At 37.8% G+C, this 22,932-nt stretch overlaps 1 long non-coding RNA gene across 1 annotated transcript; it reads right to left on the reverse strand.

Moving 5' to 3' along the window:
- Window positions 1–1,681: 1,681 nt before the first annotated feature.
- Window positions 1,682–22,932, reverse strand: LOC134513914 (uncharacterized). The gene is made up of 3 exons (XR_010070542.1): window positions 22,798–22,932; window positions 21,861–21,914; window positions 1,682–1,766 (listed from the first exon to the last, which is right to left on the reverse strand). It is a non-coding gene; the product is annotated as an uncharacterized LOC134513914 (long non-coding RNA).

Here is a 22,932-nt window from a genome sequence, read left to right on the forward strand (position 1 = left end):
TTCCAGTTTCCTGTCCAATGTTTCATCCATGGGGATGAAACACAGTCCTAGAAAGGATATAATTGGAAAGAGGAATCACCCAGTTCATGGAATCAATCAGAGTCAATAGGTGTCACACAATAAGAGTATTTCAGAACTTTTCAGAGTTTTATCTCAATAAGAATAGTATGCATCCATTTATTTCACCAGAATCACACCAGGATTACACTTAAGAAAACCAGAATTTGGTGATAGAACTTGAACGCTCGATAGGTAAGAAGAGCGGGTTAGTGTGATAAAAGTATTATTCAGATATGTGAACTCCCACAAGAAAAGGAACTTACCTGCCTTCATGGGTGTGAGCCTTTGTAGATCTGACCCTATTCCACGTCCCAACAGTCTGATGTAGATGAGGCTGCTTGCATGGGGTTGCATTCTTCCACCGTGCTCATATAACATCTTCTGTAATAATCAAGCACATTTACGATTCATCTGTAGAGGACTAATAGAATTCTTCTTCCAGCAGGTGAGAAAGTTAGATAGGCAGGGAAGATGATAATTTGTGTCACTGCAACTGGCTATTCCCAGGTATTTCCAATCCTCTTAGCCTATCAGGCAACCAAAAACCTGATGTCATCCATGCAAAAGCTCATCTACATAATGTTCTAAGAAAGGAAGAGACGACAAAGATAACACTGTAGCCCCATATTTGCCCACTCATACTGGATGACTGGCATTGACTTGTAAAGTAGTGAAGTACATTGGAGACTAATGGAGAAGCTATTAGTCATTATATTAATCATGTTGAGAAGCTTTTTAAGAGAATTGCTCTAAACAAGAAGACCACACTAATTAGCAAGTGGGCTAGCCCAAAATAGATGACTCTCAGGTCTCTCTTTTGCTGCAAATCAAAGTCCTTTACTATTATCTGTTAAGTGCAAGTACTATGTGTTACAGTGCAAATCCATAGTTTAGCTTCCCTTCAACCCTCACCACCCCACAGCCTGTATTGTTATGTGCATGCTGTGATACAGTTGTGTGACTGTTCATCCCATGTTTGAATCAGAGTTCTGTCTTTGGTACGTAATACTAAATAAAAATATTAAAACATAAACCTAAATGCTATTCAACCTATTCAATGCTATTTTTTCTCGTAGATGTTGGACAGTTTTTCTATGAGTTTTTTAGATTACATACAGTGCAAAACTTTTATCTGGACTGGGGAGGAATAATCTTGAAGGTTACTCTAGCTAGTTTTCTACACTAGTTCTTGAAGGCATTTGGGACCACCTTCACAAGTAGATCCTCCTGGCATTTGAGGACTGTGGTGACTGAGTGGTTTACCTGTTACAGCTTCACAAATTCTGTTAAAGCAACTCAATATCGGTAAGTGCCCGCACTCTCAGCCTGCACCAAATGCAAGGTACTTTGGCTTACCTTAAGCCTCCATGGAAGAGATGACAGTAATTTGATTGCAAGACAGAAACCTTTGCCTCTGTCCAAGGTACAAAAAGATACAACCCACCAGGGCCCTCCACTTTTATGCTTGGATGTTTTTTTTCCCACAAGAACATCCTTTGAAACAACCCATTTTCTCTTCTCCTTTCTTCCCACCAAACTACATGCAGGGCGACTCACTTTCAGCTAAAACTGTATTTAATGCATAGTCCTGCGTCTAAGGTAACACAGCCAGGCAAGAAGAGGATCTCAGCTCTTCACACAAGGTGCTCTTGGGACCCCTCCCAGACTACAGTTGTGTGATTGTGTCCTTCCCACAAACATGAGCCCTAGGGAAGCAAGAGCAGAACTTTTTGTTAATTACAAAACAAATAAATAGAACTCATTGAAGTTTTACCATTGGAAATGAAGAGCTGATGCTGGGCGCAGAAGAGGGTTGGAATTGGAAACTCATCACAGATAAAAAAGTAGAATATGGTAATTTCCATGTTTCGTCTCTTGAGAGCTTGTCAAAATAAATATATTCAGAGACCACATGCAGATGCTCTCATCATTTTAGGCATTGTGCACAACCATATGAAAAAGGAATTAGCACAACAGAAATAAACAGGCATTTTCTTAGTTCTTTCAAAGACACAGTGGAAGGGAGGAGAAGAATCTCTCTCCTAATTAGAAGAAAAACAAATAAAAAAAAAATTACTAGACTGGAAAAAAATAAAAAAGTAAAAAGCAGAAAGCATACTTGAACTTTCTACTGAACTTTTAAAAAGGAATCACAATGAAGGCATGTATGTAGTAGATATTCTCAGACACGGGAAAAGTCCAATTTTTCTTCACTCAAGGGAGAATAATTTCTTTTCTACGTCTATGCTAGCATCAATGTTAAGACATAGGCTACATGTTCAATAAATAATTTATTTTTCAGTCTTAGATAAAGAACTTTCTTCTGTGCTTGGATAATGTTTGTATGTTACTTTGATGAAAGAGAATAATTTCTGAGGATATGTAAGATATCTCCCCCATATTACAACGTGCTGTAAACACAATAGCCAATTTTCTAGTATCTTGATACTTCCTGATTACCTTTCACTATTAAAAGGTAGGTTTATACTTTCAGAAATAATTCTTTGTGCTCTTTGTTCCTTTGCTTAGCTGAGAGAATTTGGGATCAATTATAACAGAGGTAGCCAAATGCTGGTCCCTGATCTTCACATTATTTGTAAGCAGAGAATGTAGCTGTCCTGTGCCAGGCAGTGGAAGAATGGGCACCAGCTCATTGCAACTTCAACATCTCTAGGTCAATTTGTGTGTGGCTGTACATCCACAGCCATCCCGCCTCTCCTGCAATAGAGCAATGAGAGTCCCCTGGGAACCACTGGATCTCCTGCTTGCAAACTACAGCAGAGCTGCTGAATTTTTTTGGCTTTCCAAGTTACGCAGTATATGTATCATATGCAGACTGAGAGAGGTGGTTCTCCCCCTCTGCTCTGCTCTCGTGAGACCCCACCTGGAGTACTGCATCCAGCTCTGGAACCTTCAACACAAGAAGGACATGGACCTATTAGAGCAGCTCCAGAGGATGGCCACGAAGATGACCAAAGGGTTGAAACACCTCTCCTATGAAGACAGGCTGAGAGAGTTGGAGTTGTTCAGCATGGAGAAGAGAAGGCCCCGGGGAGACCTTATAGCGGCCTTCCAGTTCCTGAAGGGGGCCTACAAGAATGCTGGGGAGGGACTGTTTGCAAGGACACGTAGCGATAGGACAAGGGGCAATGGTTTTAAACTAGAGCAGGGTAGGTTTAGATTAGACGTTAGGAAGAAGTTCTTTACAATGAGGGTGGTGAAACACTGGCCCAGGTTGCCCAGAGAGGTGGTAGATGCCCCACCCCTGGAAATATTCAAGGCCAGGCTTGATGAGGTTCTGAGCAACCTGATCTAGTTAAAGATGTCCCTGCTTACTGCAGGGATGTTGGATTAGATGACCTTTAAAGGTCCCTTCCAACCCAAGACATTCTATGATTCTATATATTTCTTTCTGTGGTATAAAGTTCTTGGCTTATGGCTCATGGAGTCAGAAAAAGGGACTACACTACAAGACTTCTGATATATACATTCCTTTAAAATAGTCTATAAGGGAGAACAGTTGTATAATGTTACAGCTCAGATTTTCCAAAATGTATAGGTGCCCCCATACCCCTGGTTTACATTCACAAACCTTTTAGGAGTTTGCATTCTTTTGAGAGTAGCAGAAGGAGGCTTCCTTAACACCTTTGTAAATTCAGGCCCTACCTCACATCAAATTTTAATTAACTGTAGGAACCTCTCTTTCCTAAGGACTTTTAAAAATACCTGCCATTTTTCCATAGCACCAAAGCAAGGTCCTGTTGCTAGAGTATGAAGCTTATTTGATAACCTTCATTCATGAAAGCCCATTGAAATCAACGGAATATCTCTGTAATCCATGATTCACCATTTATCATATATTTGTATATATATCTAAGCTAAAAAACAACCAGATATCTTGTAGATCATAGGTCACTAAATTTCAGCTAGCTACCCTTGCTTTCACCCTTACTGAGTTATGCTTGACTGAAACACACTTTCTGGAAAGACATCCATCCTTGAGATGAGGCCATGAAGAATCTAATATTTCCTTCAGCAGTATGTTGCAGTGCTTAATCAATATCAGTGTTATGAATATTTTTAAGTATTTGTTTTCTTTGTGTATTCGGCTTCAGCTTTCACATATTGATTTTGTCTTTTCCTATAGTACTCCCTTTTGATCTCAGGTTTAGTTCTTTTTCTTGGGATTTCTTTCGTATGTCTGTAAAAGTCATCAGTAAACATCGTAAGCAACTTGCCTCTCCAACACCTTTTTAATAAATCAAACTGATTGAATTCTTCAGGGTGTTCCTTGCAGACCATTTCTACCCACTAACCATTTTTGTTTTGTTTTTTTTTTCCTCCACACTGTTCAGTTTCCAGCTTCACCTGGAAGATCTGGAGACCGGAACACTCTGAAATACAGACTTTAATCCACACATTGGAATGTAGCCAATTGTTTTAATTCTATTTATTACTTAATCTGTTCTCACATGCAGGATCTCCCAAGGCCTTTTATGTCATAATATTAAGAAAACCCTGAGAAAACTCCTGCATGATGCGACAGTGTCCTTTACAGTAGTGATTTCAGAGGAGTTGTCACTTAACGTAACATGAAACTTAAATACTCCCAAACATTCTCGAACATATGTTAATGATGCTTGATTTATTATTAATGCAGACTCCAATGGGAAAAGCAGGATCAATGCATTAACTCTATTCTATTGATAAAAATGGACCAAAGGCAGGCAATCTCACTTCAGTGGTGTGGCCCTTTAAGCTTCCCAGGGTCCTGGATCACATGAAAACCCAAGTCTAAGCAGAGATATATGTCAGGAGATAGGTAATGGTCCTGGGGTCTAAATAGTGTTTTTAATAAGCTTGTATCCAAACTTTGTCTGTCTCTACTGAACTTTACAAGTTTTACAGTGTGAGAATGTCTCCACTTCTCAAGGAAACCTAGACAAACTCAAAGTTCTCTTTCTTGGTTGCAGTGAAGCCCCAGCTGGCCCCAGCCCCAAAGAGCCAGCTCAGAGAACTGTCAGCCTCCCTGGGCTTGCAGGACAGAGAGCTGGGCTTGCCTGCGTTGAGAAGCAGGCCAGACAAATCAGCCTACACACTCAAAAGAGAAATTGCCATGGAAGTTGTAGCTGAATGCCTTATCTCCCAAAAGAGGACCGAGGAACCAAATCCACACAGACAGAGGAGCTTGTGCAAGTACCGTGTTATGCAAGTAACTCACTGTAAAGTTCTAGCACCAAACAGGCAGTAGGGGTGTCCAGAGAGCCCCCTCACATTCCCAGGGTTGACTTCATAAGGCATACCTCACCAGTAAGAAGAGAGAGACATAAGTAATTGGTGTGGAGGGAAGAAAACATCCTGAAAATCCCCTGCCATTTGCCTCTTACATGTACAAAAAGTCCAGAGGCTGAACTTTGTTAGAACTAAACCAAAACTGAAACAAGGAAATAGTCTGACTTTATCCCCCTCATAAAGCTGGGCAGCAATGCCATGAAATGCTGGCTGTTTGCCCCGCTGCTCCCTCTGCCGGTGTTTTTCCAGGTTCCAGGATGAGTGTGCCATGAAATCACCTGCCATACCAGGGGCACAAGGCCACAAAGGGGTCAAAATGCTCCCTCACACAGAGTTACCCTTTAGCTCTAAGAGTATTTGTCTTATAGTTTGACCAGGCCTTGCTAGATCAATAGAATTCAGCTTTCCTCACAGGGAGATATGTATGCCTTTATCTGTGGCTGAAGGTTTTTTGAGTATTTCTAGGCTTATTTAGCTCTTCAGTTGGACACAAAGTACCATGTCAAAAAGATGACAAACATTTGAAAGTGAACTCTGTACTTTCATCACAGACTTTCTGCTCTAAGCTCCAATTTTAGTGAGAGACTTGTGGCTCCATAACTGTATACACATCAGGAAAAGCTTTTGACCTCTGTCCTTCCTCATAACTATATTAAAAGGCAAAAAGCTTTTACTTTTTTACCCATGAGGAAGATTTCCTTCCCTTTGAAGATACTCCATCAAGATAAAATTTTCTTACATCAATGGTTCAATATACTTTCACATAAACATACTTAATTTTGTTTCCATGTCAATCTAAAGGGAGTAAGGATGGAACACTCAGAATCTGATTTTAATAAATTAATAATAATGATTCTATCCTGTTTAAGCTTCTACATGTGCTACTTGGTATAGAATAACCTTAGGCTAGGAGAGTCTTCAATGAAACCCTTCAAAAAGGAACATGAATTTGAATTTAACAATGAGAAACTTTATATTTACACCACAGCAGATAAAAGAGATGCTATCTGTAACATGAAAGCTTTAAAAAACATTAAGCCTAAAGTCAACAAAGAAAAGTACAAGGAAGCGTTCAGTAACTACATTGGCATTTGCATCAAGATGACAGTAATCAAAGAAACATCCATTCAGACTGGTTGAGGACTGTAACATTAACTATTCCATCTGCATTTGAAAATGGGTTCGACCCTGAGACCTCAGGGTTCCTGTCCTGGTGAATTTCTCCTATGGGAAACCTAGGGACAGAGACTTCTCTTTTTTCAAGAATACACTTGATGAGTCAAATTCCACTTTCTCCCATCATCTGCTTCTGTGTAGAAAATTTAAGACGATGACACAAGAAAAAAAAACACAGAACTTGTAGGACCTAAGAGCTGTCACAATGATGAATATGGGAGAAATTTCCTTATCCTTAAAAATGAGAAATGACATCTCAAAATATACGATGCCTGGGTAGCATTAGCTAAGATTCCAGGGACAGAAAGGAAATCTGTCTGTAAAGATCAACGGTAGCAAAGTTACACCAAAATGTTCAGGATCTAACCCACAGCCTGGCTAGGGCTTCTAGCACTGCTGAGGTTGGATTGCAATACCCACTTCCTTTGTGTCCATCTTCAAAATTCTTCACTTCCTAAAACAGACAGTTTCAGAGTTCTTAGAAGGTCAGATCTATGTGTTTATTTGGATCAATAAGAATATCTCCATCCAGACTTCTGTGTACAAGCTACACATTGACCCTTTTTAATATGGTGTTAATGTTGAAGTTAGAATAAAGCAAGATGTCAGATATTTTTTACCCCTTGACCACTGTAACAAGGATAATTTGTTTATTGTGTTCTATGAGTGCTTTCAGCAGTAAGTGAAGTTGTTTCAGCCTTAATAGGCAGTTGGGTTGGAGACCATTTTCTACAGCTGCAAGAAAAAAGCTAAAATTAAAACCTCACAAGGGCAGCTCACTCAGCAAAGGGGACGCCTTTTACTGCTCAACAGTGACACCTCTTGATATTCAGCAGAATATTACTGATAACCTTCAAAGATAATTTAATGCAGTCTGCAGGACAGAGTACTGCAGGCAGTGCAGTGTCTCCCAAAGGAAATGTTTTTCTTTTTTAGCTTGTTCAGGAAAAAACAGCTCAGCATCTAACCTATTGTTCTAATATGAGAGACTGAGGAAATGAAAAAGTTTATAGGGGAGAAGCTCAGAACATTGAATCTGTATCCTCAGAAAATGCCGGTATTTTGATATAGGGTTTTGTCATGAAATTGGAAAGTTTTAAAATTGTCACAAAAGGAAAAGTACTGAAAAAGACATTTTATCAGCTTTGAGCTTTTCTTCTGAAATGTTAATATTTTGAACATGAATGTTGAAATCGATATCCCCTGAAAATTTTTTATTCATTCAAAACCTACTTTTTGTCAGAATTTTTTATTATCAAACTTTTCATATGCATAGCTTCTACAAAAAGCTATACACAAATGTCAAGCAAAGAAGGTGACTACTTGCATATTCAGTTAAATGGAATTTGTAACAGACACAATTCCATTTATTAATTCTTCAAAGTACTACTATATGGAAAATGAGAATTCAGGTTTAAAAAAATGCCAAAGAATTGAAAGATAGAACTAAAAGGAAACCAAGCCTTCCAGCAGGATATGGAATATGGCCTACCGTTCTGGTAGCTGGGTTAGCTGGCTCTGAGACTGTATTTGGGACCCAGCCATGAAAAGTTTAAATAATCATCCTTTCTGGGCCAAATACTGAGTGTTAGAACAAGAAATTTTGGCTCATATTTATCTCTATAACAGATGTTGATTGGCCAGCTGAAATTTGTTCATGCATTTTATGAGTAAGTGTACCCTTTTGCCAATTCAACAGAAGCATTTGTAAGAAATCCAAATACATACATTTCTGCTGGAGCTCTAGCTTTATTCTGCTTACGGTACAAGTTCATTAGTGAAATAGCTGTAGATCAACTGAAAATAGCTTGGCATTTAAGTATCCTCCACTGGCACCAATTAGCATTATGGAATAACAAGATCTATGAAGAAAATCTCTTGGGACTGTAGCATAGATAGCAAATGTGTGAACAAAGAGTTAACTCCTAGGTAATAAATTCTCAAGACACTGGAATGACTTAATTGTGAAGGGATTTAATAATTGAGTGCCAATAATAGACAGATTGTAAATTGGAAGGTTTATTTCAAAACCGGCAAAAACTGCACAGAGTATAACAGTAAAAGAAAAAGTGCAAACCTACAGGGAAGAAAATTTGAAAGCTGTAGGGAAGATTTTAGGAGCAGCAGTGGTTTTAAGGGCACACTTTTATGTCTGACATTATGTTTTAAGTGGAGCCTTAAACAGTGCCTACCAGTAAAATGTTGATACTTCATTGTTTGTAAGAAATCAGCTGTCACTTTTGTCTAGTAGTAGAGTAATTCTTGGTGCTAAAAATCTGGGATGCACACCATGCCTGCACACCATAACAAAATCCTGCTGCCCAGGCTTTGCAATATGTCTTGGAAGTAAGCAAATGTGAAAAAGCACATCAGACACGGAGAAAACAAAACCCCAGAGGTGAGACACATGACTGAAAATGCTTCTTATTTCTGGGCAGTGAGATTTACCATTTTAATGAGGAGGTTGTTTGCTGAAATGTTTAGAGGAAAAGTTTTTGATAGATCTTTTGGCCTCAGCCTCTAGATATATACACATAGGGACATCTAAATAGAGCCAGGAATATTTCAATGCTGATTTTTGGAATCACATTTTAGCACCCTGTCCATTTTCAGGGCCCTTTATGAGGAATTAAGAGGATAAAAGTATTTAATTTTGTGAGTTAAGTGCTTTATCTGGAAATGGATAAATTCCATTCCTCTGCTGAAATGGGAACACCTTCGTATAACAGACAGTTCCTTAATAAAGACTGAGACACTGGTCTTTCGGTTGTATTTTGAGAAGAGAAATATTTAAGTTTACACTTATCTGTTTTCAGCCCATATAGCTAGATTTATTTTTTTGAGCAGACTTCATCCCGTGAACATACACACATGAAAACACACACACAGAGGAGACACGCATACACAGAGGAAAGAAAAATAAATTAGCCCAGCAAATAGAGCACAACATAATACCTGGAATCAGATGGACACACAAGCAGAGACTAAATAATCCAATACTACTGGAAACTCAAGGCACCTAAAAGCCAAGGATGTGTCTTCACTATTAAGTATTTTCCTTCCTTCTTTGACATTTGTTGACCTACACATCTGATAGCAAGTTATTACTCTTATTAGTTATGTGCTTTTTAAAAAAAGTATTAGTTTCAAAAGCTCAACCTTATGGCTATAATACGATTTACCAACAGTCCATTAATCTAAATATCTCTTTAAAATTGTATGTACACACAGTGGTATACTGGCCTGTTTTTCTGGTGGATTTTATCTTCCCTAGCTATAGAGAACTAAATAAAAATTAAACATCTAGTCTAAGCTAGCCACCTGGGCTACATTTATAACCAAAAAAAGAGAGAAGCAGGCAGGCAGAGAGAAGAGCATGTCTAGAAAGTCTTTCCCCAACATCTCTTTTTGCTATGAGCCCTCGGATAAAAAAGCTCTGGATAATTCTGCCTGTCTCCCTCTTCTGACTATTACCGAAGCCAAAATAACTGAACTGCATCTCTCTCTCAGGTGGTTACAGTTAGATAAGAGAAATTTCCAGCCTAAAAGTTACACCTCCCCGATTACTTTTTGGCACCTTGTTTAATCATTCTTTGCTAAAGGCACAAATACACGATTACTTATATTTACATTGCATAAACGGAAGAGTCAAATATGTGCTGTACTACAACTTTTCTTTTACCCTAGGCAGCACATCTCTCTCTTACTCCTTCTAAATGAAAGCCATGAGAGCAGGCAAGGCAAAATGAGGCATGGGATTTCCTGCTTTCTGTGGTTTCCATTGCTCTGGATTTACCATAAGAATAGTGCCACTCATGGTGTTTTGGCTAACAGGCAAGACGTAATACCGGCTGTCCCTTCAAAACAAATAATATGCTTTTAAATATAATGCAGTAAAGTCAACCCCTCATTTGGAAACTTGAAAAGTGCATTTTTATCCTAGAAATATATAGCTGTCAAATAAACAGGTTTTTTTTTTTTTTAAAAAGAAATTCACCTTCCTCTTGATTTTAGAGAGGCCTTGAAGTTATATAAGTACAATCACCCTGTTTCTGATGAACAAGGGATAAAATAATAATATTAATACATTTTCTTGCCATCTTTAAAGTTTTATAAATTGCCCATGGAGGTTTGTGAACCAAGGTCACTCTGCCTCTTTTCATTCTTTTAATTATCTAGTTCCAGCCTGATACACTAGCCTTACTAATTGGACACAGAGAAATCCCTTATCAGTGAAGTTAGAAAAGGACCTATGAAAAGGATGTGGGAGACTTCTGTAAATCAAAGAAGAGGAACTGAACAGAAGGAAAGCCAATCAACTGTACCCCTCCGAGCTGTGAGTTTATAGGGAAAGCAGAGCCTCGTTGGATGGAGGAATAAGTGGCCAGCAGGTACTTACACATGTCATTGACCTCTCCCTGATAGGTACTGCTGTGAGGGGAGCCAAATGCAGACTCACACCTGCACTTAATTTCTTGGGGAAGGGGAGGTTTTAAGCACTAACTTGGGCTTTGGGGTGTGTTGGTATTGAATATAGTGCTATTTGCTTCCATTCCCACATCCTCCCAAAAGCTTGAGGGAATTAATTGTCCTGTCCGCAGTTTAGCATTTTTATGCGCCTGTGACAGGTGTGATGCACACAGTGAAGTCTGAAGCTCTGTCAATCTCTATTTAGTAGCATAAGAAATATGCATATCTGTACTAACCTTGACTTTGATTTCTCACCCTTCTCCTTTCCCAGCACTCTTGCACATTCTCCAAGGTTGACAGTGATTCTTCTCCTCTAAATTATGGCTTGTCATTTGAACAACAGCTTCCTTCCATCTCAGATCTTGCATTTTGACTTTGGATAGCCATGTTAAGCAGTTCACCTTCTCCTCTCCTTACTCATTTTCTGGTATGAAACCTGTTTGTTCATCATCTCTTTCATTTCATGTGTCTTAATGAGTCTCTACAGTTTATATACCAGCATCTATTTCTTGCTCTTCTGCCCCTACATGTTTTTCCCAGTGCTCAAATGCCAGCCATCCGCAGAGATACCCAAAATCACCTCTGATTTTCCCAAGCTGTATTTAATCCACTGTCATAAGATGTTTCCACCTAAAAAACTCATATGACCCAATATTGTCCTTCAAGTAGAAGGAACTTATACACAACCTATTTCAGAAATACTGGACTCTTTATTCATTAGGAAATATTACCAAAGCAAAGAAGTCCCACAATAACATCAACCAGAATTCAAAAATTATACAGAGAAAGAATAATTCAGGCTTCCTGAGAAAACACAGGGATGCTGTAGGAGAAAAGACATTATATTGCAATCCTCCTCCTATGTCAATAGAAAAATACAACTATTGTTTCATATGTATGAAAGTTATTTGGTTTTGTTTGTTTGTGAGACAGGAAACTGAAAATTCTGATCATTTTAACTGCTAAAATTTCCATGGCATTGTGCCCCAAAGGCGTGACATTGTCTTAGCGTATTGGAAAAGTGCTGGAAGGCAGACCATATTCCATTCACCCTCAATTGGTTTTACACTTCTGTTTAGCTTTCTTCCTGTGTCACACTATTGTGTGATTTCATAGCACACACTGTGATTTACATCAAATTATCCCTAGCTTCTCTCACAGCCATCATTTTGAAGAAAAAAAAAAAAAACCTTGAAATTCTGTGCACTTGGAACTATGAGGAAGACGACATGTATATTGTCCATTTAGGCACACAGCTGTCCATAGCTGTTTGAATGTTACTCTCTGTACAGGTATGAAAGAGTTAACGTTACTGCTGTTCACAAGATCTCCAAGTCCAGAGACCACCTCACGTGAAATTCTTCTTATGATAATAAAGTGTATTTTAAATACGCTAGGTAAAAAGTAACGAGCTCCATGCTGGATACTGGTACCCAGTTGGCTATACTGTTGAAACATGTTCCCTAACACAGTGTTGGCTCAAGTCAGCAAGCGCTGTACACACGGCTGAAGGCACAAATCCTGTGTTGGAGACCACATCCAACAGACAGTTTTTGTGCAGCCATTTTTTTTGGAGAGGAAGAGAGCCTCAATGTTAGAGAACAGTTCCAGCACATTCAGCGTCTTCTTTAACGGTTAGACTAGATGACCTGAAAGGTCTTTTCCAACCTAAACAATTCTATGATTCTGTGATTCTTATGGTAATAGCAAATGCTGACTGAAAAGATCAGAACTGACTCTATTTTCTTTATGTGGGACTTGGTGGATTTATAAATTTAAAAAAATTGAAATCCTGCCACCCCATAAATAAAATGCTACCATAATTAAATTACAACAACATTTGAAAACAAGAGACTAGCTCAGTATTAGGAGAGAAAATCAGAAAGCTTTCTGATTTTTTTTCCCAGAAACATAGGGCTATTTCACTTTTTTTCCCATCTTATACTCTTTCTTTTAAGAAGCAGCTAATAAATTGAATACTTTTCTGCAAAACTTTTCCAGAAGGATATTATTCCCTGTGCATTTCATTCACACTGCTTCCCAGACCTGTCAATATCTCTCATTTTGTTTTGTTTTCCTTCAGCAAAGAGGAATCAAACAACATTGGAGAGAATACTTTAAGGTGGTCAACTCCAGGACAAAACAACCGCAACAAACTACTTTTTAGAGAAAGCATTATTATCTCCCTCCTTAGCTCTTGTCTACGTTATAAGGGGCCTATCAATGAATTGGAAATTCGTCCTAGCAGAGATGCATCTCTTACCAGCATAAGTGATATATTGCCAATGCATTTTATGCTGACTACGTGCATCAGAGTTGAAGTTGTGAATATAATTGCTTATGTTGCTGGTTTTGTAAGTACAAAAATGTCACTAAACATCATATCCCCTAACTGGCATAGTCATAATGACAAAAATGCTAACAGAGACGTGGTTTTCGTCTCCACTGTAGTGATAATAAAATGGCTCCTCTTTCAGCTGCTGACAGAGTCCTGAGACATTGGAAGTTTGTTTGCAACAGGCACACGGCAAATAGGTACCACAAGAAAGATTAATCTCATCAAATGCAGATGTTTACAGTGAGGTCTCTCCCGTGTCTCAGCCACTCCCTGCAAGCCCTTTTTATCATGTAAAGGGCACATTTACACTTTAAGACTAATAACAGTCTTACACTTAAGTCTAGTAAAGCCTTACACTTTAAGACTAGTAAAAATGACAAGTAGATATCTAATATGCACCAGATGGAGAGCGTCAGCATCAAATTAGTCATCCACATTGTACAAGCCTAAAGGTAACAGAATGGAGTCCTACCCTACGTGGCTTAGATACAATTTAAGTTTTATGCAATAGATAACAATATATTTTTTCCAGAAAATTCTGTCTCTATTTAGCAGGTATTCTAGCAGTTATCTAGATAATTTACTGGTTTTCCAATTTCCTTTACCACCACCTTCAATAAAAACTTCTTAAAACTGAAATGCAAGATTTTATGTCTCATCCATCCTCTGTTCATCCAGTTCTGGCTAGTGTCAAAGGTCTGGTGAAACCATAAAAATTAAAGGAAAAAACATCAGATACTAGCAGACAAAGTTTGAGATGGCTGTTAAACTGTTTTTGATGGGAATTAGTGAAGAGTGAACATTAAAAAACTTGTTATAATTAAAATAAAAAGATAACATGGATGCTTATCTGAATTCTTCCACTTCTTTTTCTTCTAGGACTCAGGTTTAGACACCCCTTGATCTCCCTTAACACTGTTTGGCCTGAATTTCAGAGTGTTAAAAACTGCCTCTTTTATGGTATTTCAGTGCTTCTAATCCCTGCAAAGAGGGGGGAAATAGTTAGCAGGGTTATTTTTAGTTTTGGGCAAAGGTTCAGAATACTTTTCCCATTCTCTCTTAAAAACAGAAATTCAAACTCAATAGCAGAACAGTGACAATATCTTCCAGGCTGAGCCTCTCAGTTCCCAAGAGGGGACAATATCCCCCCTCTATTACAGTAGCCAGGAAGAATGAACAGAGGTTCCAGTAATAAATATAGACACAGAGACGTCTGGTTTCTTTTCTGCCTCAGAAGCTATCAAGAAAATTTAATCAGGCTTTTCTTTTCCAGTCAATCCTCAGATTATTTTAATACTTTCACATTCTGTATTGAAATTCTGTCATCCTCGTCAGTGTTTTTGCCTGATGGCTGCATGCAGTCATTGCTAAACAATTTGTTAAAGTGTTATATTTTTAGAGAGGTCTGTTTGCTTACCATCTAATGGTAATGCCATTTTGCAGGGGTCATAAGGATAGAACATATTCATGATGAGAAAAAAATCAAATGAATGGTAAGGCATAATCATGTTCCTATCTTATCCCCTCTGCCTCCCTATCCTCTTCTAGGCAGAGAAAAAATAACATACACCAACCAGATTTTTTCCGTATGTAGAGCCAGCCTGGTGTTTTCTTCCCTACACTAAATTATGTAGTGCTCTGCAGAAAGTGTGTACAAGAGCTGAATGTAAATCAGAAAAAAGATACAACGATTGTGGAACTAAAAGGCAGTCACTCCTCCCCAAAACCACAATGGTATACGACATACCTGTGTGCCCACCTTGTAAGATCATGGGGCTACTGTAGTACTTCAGGTATCTGTGCACGATAGCAATGAAAATGGGACTTGACCTTCATATGAAATAACTTACACAGACCTGAGTGAATGTGGCAAAAAAGGGGCAACTTTTTACTGCTAGAGAGATAAAGATGCTTTCTACATTAAAATTAATGATATATCATAAAAATAAACTCTTGGGTTTTCTGTGCAGCTATTAAACACAGAGCAACATAACAATCTGTATGTTCTGCTCTAGCCTGGGAGTGTGTGGGAGGGGGTGGAGAGGGGGGAGAGAGAAATCCCCTTTATTTCTGAATTGGGATATAAATAGCATCAGCAAGAGAAACACGCTACATAAAGTTTTGACAACTTGACTGATCTTTCATTTTAGCTCTTACCTTCTATCTCATGAACCTCTTTCATTGCACCCTTGTTTATCATTTGCTTGTTAAAAACAAAACAAAACAAAAATCACTTGTTGAACTAATTGCCAGTGTTTAAATACTGCAATGGCTTTTACTGCCAGTCTTTACTACCACTTAAATGGCACACAATACTTGCATTACAGTCTTTTATACAAAACAAAGTGCAAAGACTCAGAAAATTGTTTAGACTTCTCTGTACCCCTCATCACAAGCTTATTACAATTATTTTTAAAATTATGCTAAAATAGCCCATATATATGTAATTTACATCTTCACTCTTCCATGACCTTTTGAATCTATGGATATTTATGGAGCCTGGAAGAAACTCTTGAAGTTAAATTCCATTTAGCTGATTGATCTTTTTACACTACACACTCAGTAGAATTGGGTTCCCATTGGTACATAGGCGGGAAGGAGTATAACAAAAGGATAAATCAGAGTCTCAGCTAATATTTGTAATGCTGTTCTACACCTCTGGTAAGTAAAATCTAACACAAACTCACACAAGAGCCACATAACTTACTAATGAGTCAGTCACTGGTCTTTCAAAAAAAGTCATGAGTATTAATGATTTGACTACCTTCTGCTGCTTTGACTAAACGGCTATTGTAGAAAAGCACTCAGTCTCCTTTCTCACGTTACTTATAGACAAAAACCATTTCTTCCAGTTCATGGGAGAGTTGTGAAATGGAGTGAGCACCTTGCTATGACTTCTTGTCAAAACTAACCCCTTCTGCTTGTTCTGAGCTATTTCTTTTTCTATTTGCAGGCACGTGGAACCGTCTTTTCAACACCAGTTTCTAACAGACCTGAGATTTGCAAGAGCAAATTATAGTCAAGCATTCCCAATGCAAATCTTGAAACTTCAGAAGACCGAAGAGGCCTCTGTCAGCCCGGTGGTTCTGAGCATGCCCTGTAACATATAAGGTAATGGTTCTGGGGAAGGAAGGAAGGATTATTTGTCTATATTGTGCACTGATCATGAACACTTGAAAGTGTCATTCTCAGCTCCAGTTTTCTTTAGAAGTTAAAGCAGCATGTTCCCACATGCAAACCCAGATGCAATCCAGTGGGCTTGGGATGTCAGTTCATATTTACAGCCTTCACATTTAGCATCTAAGTTAAGAGGGACAAGTCTGGATTTATCCTTCTAATGTCAGTGCGTAGCCTGGTGCCTAAATCAGGGGGTTACTGGCAACAATGAAATTAAAAGAAAAGACAGTGATCTCCAAGGTCAATCTCACACACTCATAATGTTTCTCACCCTCTTTTTGTATTTACAATGTTTTCATTTTTTAGTATCCGTCATAACTATGGCCTGCATTGCTAAAGTTAACAGAATTGCAGAGATTTGATACGGTAACAGAGATAGCCAAATGTAGTCTAAAACGAAAGATTTTAATTCACGTGCTTTGAAGACATGACATTATTTATGAAACTGCCAGTGGATGGAGACAAATGTTCTCAGGGCTTTTTTTGCAGAAAAGCAATTGTTCTCCTAGTCACGCACACTCCAGGGATGTGTGCGTATGAGATTGATCCAGTGATTTCTGATACTTCACAGCAGGAGCAGTGATCCATATAACCAATTATTCCTGTACCTTTACTGACATGGTGAATCATGTAAGTTTTTCCTTCAGATGATAATTTCATCGCTGCTTTAGTTTGTGCATTTATTTTTTTATTGTTTCCCTTAGCTGAACCTTGTGTGGCATGAATTCATTAATGTTAGGTAATGAGGTGGAGATTCAGGCTTATAAAGAGGAATTAACACAGACAAAATTGCAACTATATTATAGTACCTCCATCTGTTTTACTCCTACAGAAAATTTACACATTCTCATTTCAATTAAGTGTGATGGTCAAAATAATTGTAAAATCTTTCATTCTCTCCCAGACATTACAATAAATAAAGATATCTTTACTTCTCTGAGACTCAATAACACTTAGTGTAAAACATGTAGTTCTATCCAAGTTTTATAACCTTGTCTTTATCACCTTTTTTGATAAATATCACAGTCTAGATAAAACAAAAGGAACAGTTTCATTTTGTCAGCTAGGATTAAGATAATATATATTTAGCACACAAATAGCCCACAAAGTGTTGTTTTAAGCAGGACTTAAAACATGGATTTTTTTTTCACTTCTCAGAGTCTTCAAAGCACTGCAAATTTTTTAGTCAGGCTTAGTCCGAAAACTCAAAACTGCATGTACATTTATGAGTCAAAAAAGGGGTTTGGGACCCAGCAAGAATTTTCCTTTCAACTACTTCGAAATTGTTCCATTTGAGTTTTGCTGTTTACATTTGCTTATATTTTGAATGACAAAAAAATTGGGAAGCCAGACACCTTGCAAAAGTGCCTAAAGGAAATTTGATATTTTGGTCTTTTAAATGTTTTTCCACTGATGTATCATTTGGATTTGACAGTTCTCTTCTTTAAAAATATACTTTCAGCAAATCATCATCTTCTCTTAAAAAAATTCAGAAAACAGTTCACTGACAGGCCAAATTTGAAGCTCAGAATTCCACTAACCATCCTCAGTAGTTATTTATTTTCCACCTCGCTTTTACAAATAAAAACAACGACCTTGCACTGCTTCTAGCTTCAATTTTAATACTCTACATTTTATGTTTCTTCCTTGTAATTCTCAGAAGCATTCCCAAATTTTTGCTTATTTAGTATTATAGTTTCCTTAAGCAGAACTTGCTCTGATGAAAAATGTGTTGCCAGCATGCCCACCAATTTCTGCAGACACTGGATTAGACCCATGTATTAACTGTGTATTTCATTTTCTCCGGCAATTCTAGAAGATTTGCAGGGCTACTTTAAAACATGTAAACCACTCCATTATGGCAATCTATTCCTGTACCATACAGTCATTTCATTATACTGGAGGTGAAGGGGAAGAAAATATCAGTAACTTAAAGCTAAAATTATTTGGTTTAATCTTTTAAACAAGACTGTATTTGTAATATCGTGTACTTTGGCATCTACAAGAAAGGAAGAAGGTCATAAACATCACACAAGCCCTGGTGTTTTAACCGAGATATAACTAGGAGAGAGGATATCAACATTTTGTTTCTGACTCTGCTGATCATGTTCAGATGCCTAAATGCAAATGCTGAAATATTAGCAACTCAAACTGAATGCTGCCTGGACATGCCCCAGAATATAAGTGGCATCCCTGAGGCACTGACCCTGAGGAATATATTTTCCCTGCCTCAAAGAAACATTAGGGCATCACTTATTCACGTTGACAGACAATTCTAAGACTCTTAAATGGAAAAGCTAAACACCTGATAACTATGGATGGCCTTGCAAACCCTCATGAGCTATATTTTGGAGATCCAAATCAAAAATAAGACTTCATTCTATCTAAAACTAACACAACTTCAAACCTCAGTCCTTTTTTGTAGCTACCAGGAAAAGCTTTTATTGATTTGATTGAGATCAAACATTTGAAGTCTTTCATGAGATATATTTGTTGAGTTTGACTGTAGATGAATGGTAGACAGCAACACTTAATCAGGAAGCATTTCTTACACTTGCTACAGAGTACTTTTCCACAGCATATCCAACCCTTGTGATGACAGATAATCCATAGAACATCCTTACTTTTCCAGATTATTCTGCATTTCTTCATGAAATATAAAACTAATAATCAATTGATAAGACCATCAATGAAAAACATTAACTGCAGCTTTGCTGATTCTTGCACTCTCTAGCAGATGGTCCCTCTAGAACTAATGAGAAAGCGCTGTTTCTATTGAATAAAAGATGTAAAGAGCCTGCATCTTGAACTAGACTTGAACTAAAATTTCAGGGTCTATGTAATAAAAGACCCATCTCCCCTTCTTGAAGATACTGTTTATAAATAAATAAATGAACAAACCACTCTTAATCTTACTTTGAAGACTTTACTTCAGGCTCTAGAGAGAAACCAGGCAGCTTTCCAAAAGAATTTTTACAGTCAGCACACTGAAAGCAGTCTATCAGTAACAAATGGGGAAAAAGCAAATTCAGCTGAATTAAAATTGTCCTAGAAAAAAAAAAAAAAAAAAAAGAGAAGACAACAATAATGATTAAGAAAAAAACTGGGCATATGGTCACCTTATTCTACTGCTAAAAAGTGCTAATCAATCACAAGGAATTAACCCTCTTAAACAAAAAAAAGAAATTCCACTGTAAATAAATGTTATAAGCTATATGCACCTGGGCTGCTGGGAGAGCAGTCAACAAGAAGTTTGGGTTTTTTTCCTAGAGGTCTATGCATTGTCACATTAGCACCTTTTCAAATGAAGGCATTGTTGGGGACTACACAAGAGAGGGGAAGAGCAAGGAATGGTCAATACAAAAATATTGTCATTTTCAAAGTATCTAAAGTTACCAAGAGGTGAGGGGAAAACTGACTTACCCGAGATCAGTGAAAACTTTCAGAGGCACAAAGAAGGTATGGATGTGTCCTGTTAGATGACACTACTCTGAAGTCCCTGAGAAGCTTTTTTAGAGAGCAATCCCCTTCTGAAGTATATATTTTTTTTGATAAATCACACTTCACTTAAATGAAGTTTCTCAAGAATTGTCCTCATGATGAGAAAACGTTATAGGCTTCATATCATAAATGGAAGAAACTGCAGAATTTCTACAAGTTCAGATTTTTTTGTTTAAAAGGGAGACTGCCTCTGAGTCTTCATTCTCCTGGTTATATACTCTCATTCTTTTCTCATCAGCCCCAGTACTGTCACATGCAAACACACACAAATTGAGGCTACAGTTGAAACAATAAGGAAATCAAAAGCAGAATCTGGTTTCCAGGACAGCTTCTATTCTTATTGAAAGCGGGCAGAATTTCAGCTAATTTAACTAAAAATAACTCAGAAATGTCCTAAAAAGCTTTATACATTTACACGCACTCCAGTTCTGCTATCTCTGTAACCCAGATAGGGGAATATGTTGGCAATCACCACTGGTTTTCTTTAGCCTGTCAGCTGGGTTTCTTTCTCATAAAAATGAGGGAATGGCATACACAGGGGTCTCCTCCTGCTCTTAGATGCTGTGGGGCAGACCTGGCCAAAGAGAAAAGCCTTGTATTTGGAGGGACAGGTATTTCACATTCAGCTTTTTTGATTGGGTTCATGGTAGAGATAACTCCTACCTACGTGCAAGTGCTCCCCATTCTTCAAGAAATAGTCAGTGAACATTCACTGGGCTTCCGTGGAAGGAAGAATGATCTCGCACCACAACCACCATGTGTTAAAAAAAATGGGAAAAATTGTCCTCCTGATCTTTGATAACCTTGTCACAATCACCTGGTTTTGCTTTCTTTTCAGCAGTTTGTCTTAATTTAATTGATTGCATAGAAATTAGTTTATAGGGTTTTTTTTTTCTTTCTGATGCTCTCAATCTTTTTGAAATGCTGCAGGATGTGTAGAGGAAGCATCTATACATTTAGTTAATATACCTGCTGCACAGATAAAAAGTATGAAATAAGAATATTTAAAGCACTCAGCATTCACCTAACTTTGGATTTATTTGATCAACATCATCAGTAAAAATCTTACTGGTTTCAGTGGCACTGGGGCAATGCTAAGTCCTTTTGAAAGCCTTGTTTTCCCTCTTAAAAAGTGCAAAAATGTAAGTATTGCCAAAACCTACTCTTAACGTGAACTGTGTGTATAACTTTACTTTTCAAAATAATGACATTTAATCTTCAGTTGCTATAAACCAATATAGCTCTGTTGAATGCATCTGAACTGTGTTGGTACACAGCTTTGTATGGTTGCTTAACCATGGGAAATTGCTGGATATATTTTTCATAGTATTTGATGAGGATGATCTAAGTACCTAGCTGATAGGTAAGTGGCAAAGGAAGTAACAAATAGGTCCCTGATTTCACTGAGAACACATTATTTTAAATAAGTTATACTGGAAACATGATCATCTTTATCTTTCACAGAGTAGAGATGCTAGTCTTTATCACCTCCTTATATATATTACATGGAAGTATTTTTTAAAAATTGCAGCACTGCCTCTACAAGAAATCTGTATTAGTGGAGAGAGGTACTTTTCATATTTACATTTATATATTGTAAAAAGTAAAATCAAAACCAAACACTTGGCCACTTACAACTGCATGATCTTAACCATCTATGGGCTTCTGCGGCGTTGCAAACTCAGTGTCCCAAAATTCTCCAATAGAAAAACAGTCCTATTATACACAGTTGCTGATCTGCTTCTGTGTTGTTTCTGGTATTATGGCAATGCAAAGAGGAAAACCACGCTCTACTCTTTAAATAACAAAATCAATTGAGATACAGAGTTATTCAATATTTTCCTACCTTATTTTACCTGATGCTGTTCTTCATTAAGCCATCTCTAACTGAAAAATAAACCTGTAAGAATGAAGGTCATATTTTTTCTGAATCCAAAGTTTTCATAACTTCATGTTAAGTCTAATCTTACTTAACAGCTCTGTTGATGGCCATTAACATGGCAACAACTGAATAGAATTCAGAGCTGATATTATTTTGGAAGGGCTGGAAAATATCAAATAAGACATAATATCCACATTTATTTGAGGCCCTTTTCCAAGAAAAATAAAGCTCCCACTACTAGAAAAAATACAGGTCAATAAAAAAAAATAAAAGGACTGACCTGTATCTGACAGAGAAAAATAATATTTGCTGATGCCTGCTAGAATAGATATCCATGTTCCACTGAATGCCTACACAAGTGGGAAGTGAAAGAATCAGAGAACAGAGTCTTGTTTTGTGGGTCCCCAAAGGGGGGCAGAAGGAGGACCAAACTGCCTTTGTATCGTACAGTCTATTCTTTGTTATACATAAAATGGACGTACACTGGAACCAGAAGCTTTTCCAGAAATGTAAAGCAATAAAGTTAATGATATAAAATCTCCTTGAAGAGATCACATTCTTATGGATAAATTAGTTTGTTACAGGGAATAGAAGAGGATCCCCTGACGTCATTTTTCATGTATTTGCCTCCAAGGGCACAAGGAAAACTTGTTATACCCTGTGACGGTTTAACAGCCAGAACGACCCTAGGTTGTACCAAAACATGCCCTCTTTTTCTTCAAGTCAGCCTCTAATACAAAATTCTCTAAAACAGAGAACCTGTGACTTTATCCATCTGCCGAGGAAAAACAAACAAACAAAAAAAAAAAAAAGAAAAGCAATCCTCAGTGTTTCTGCCTCATCCTTTATGATCAAGCTAAAATGTCACCCAGACCAACCAACAACCTGGTTGATTCCTTACCTGAATGTCTACATGCAACTCCCTTCTCCAGCACCCACCGCAAAGCAGCAGCCACTACCCTTAGTGCCTTTCCCAGGCAGAAGCACAAACAAAAGCTTACACATCTGTGTCATTTCCAGACATCTCTCATGCCAG

This window comes from Chroicocephalus ridibundus, chromosome 3 (genome assembly GCF_963924245.1).
Source record: "Chroicocephalus ridibundus chromosome 3, bChrRid1.1, whole genome shotgun sequence".
Classification (NCBI taxonomy): Eukaryota; Metazoa; Chordata; class Aves; order Charadriiformes; family Laridae; genus Chroicocephalus; species Chroicocephalus ridibundus.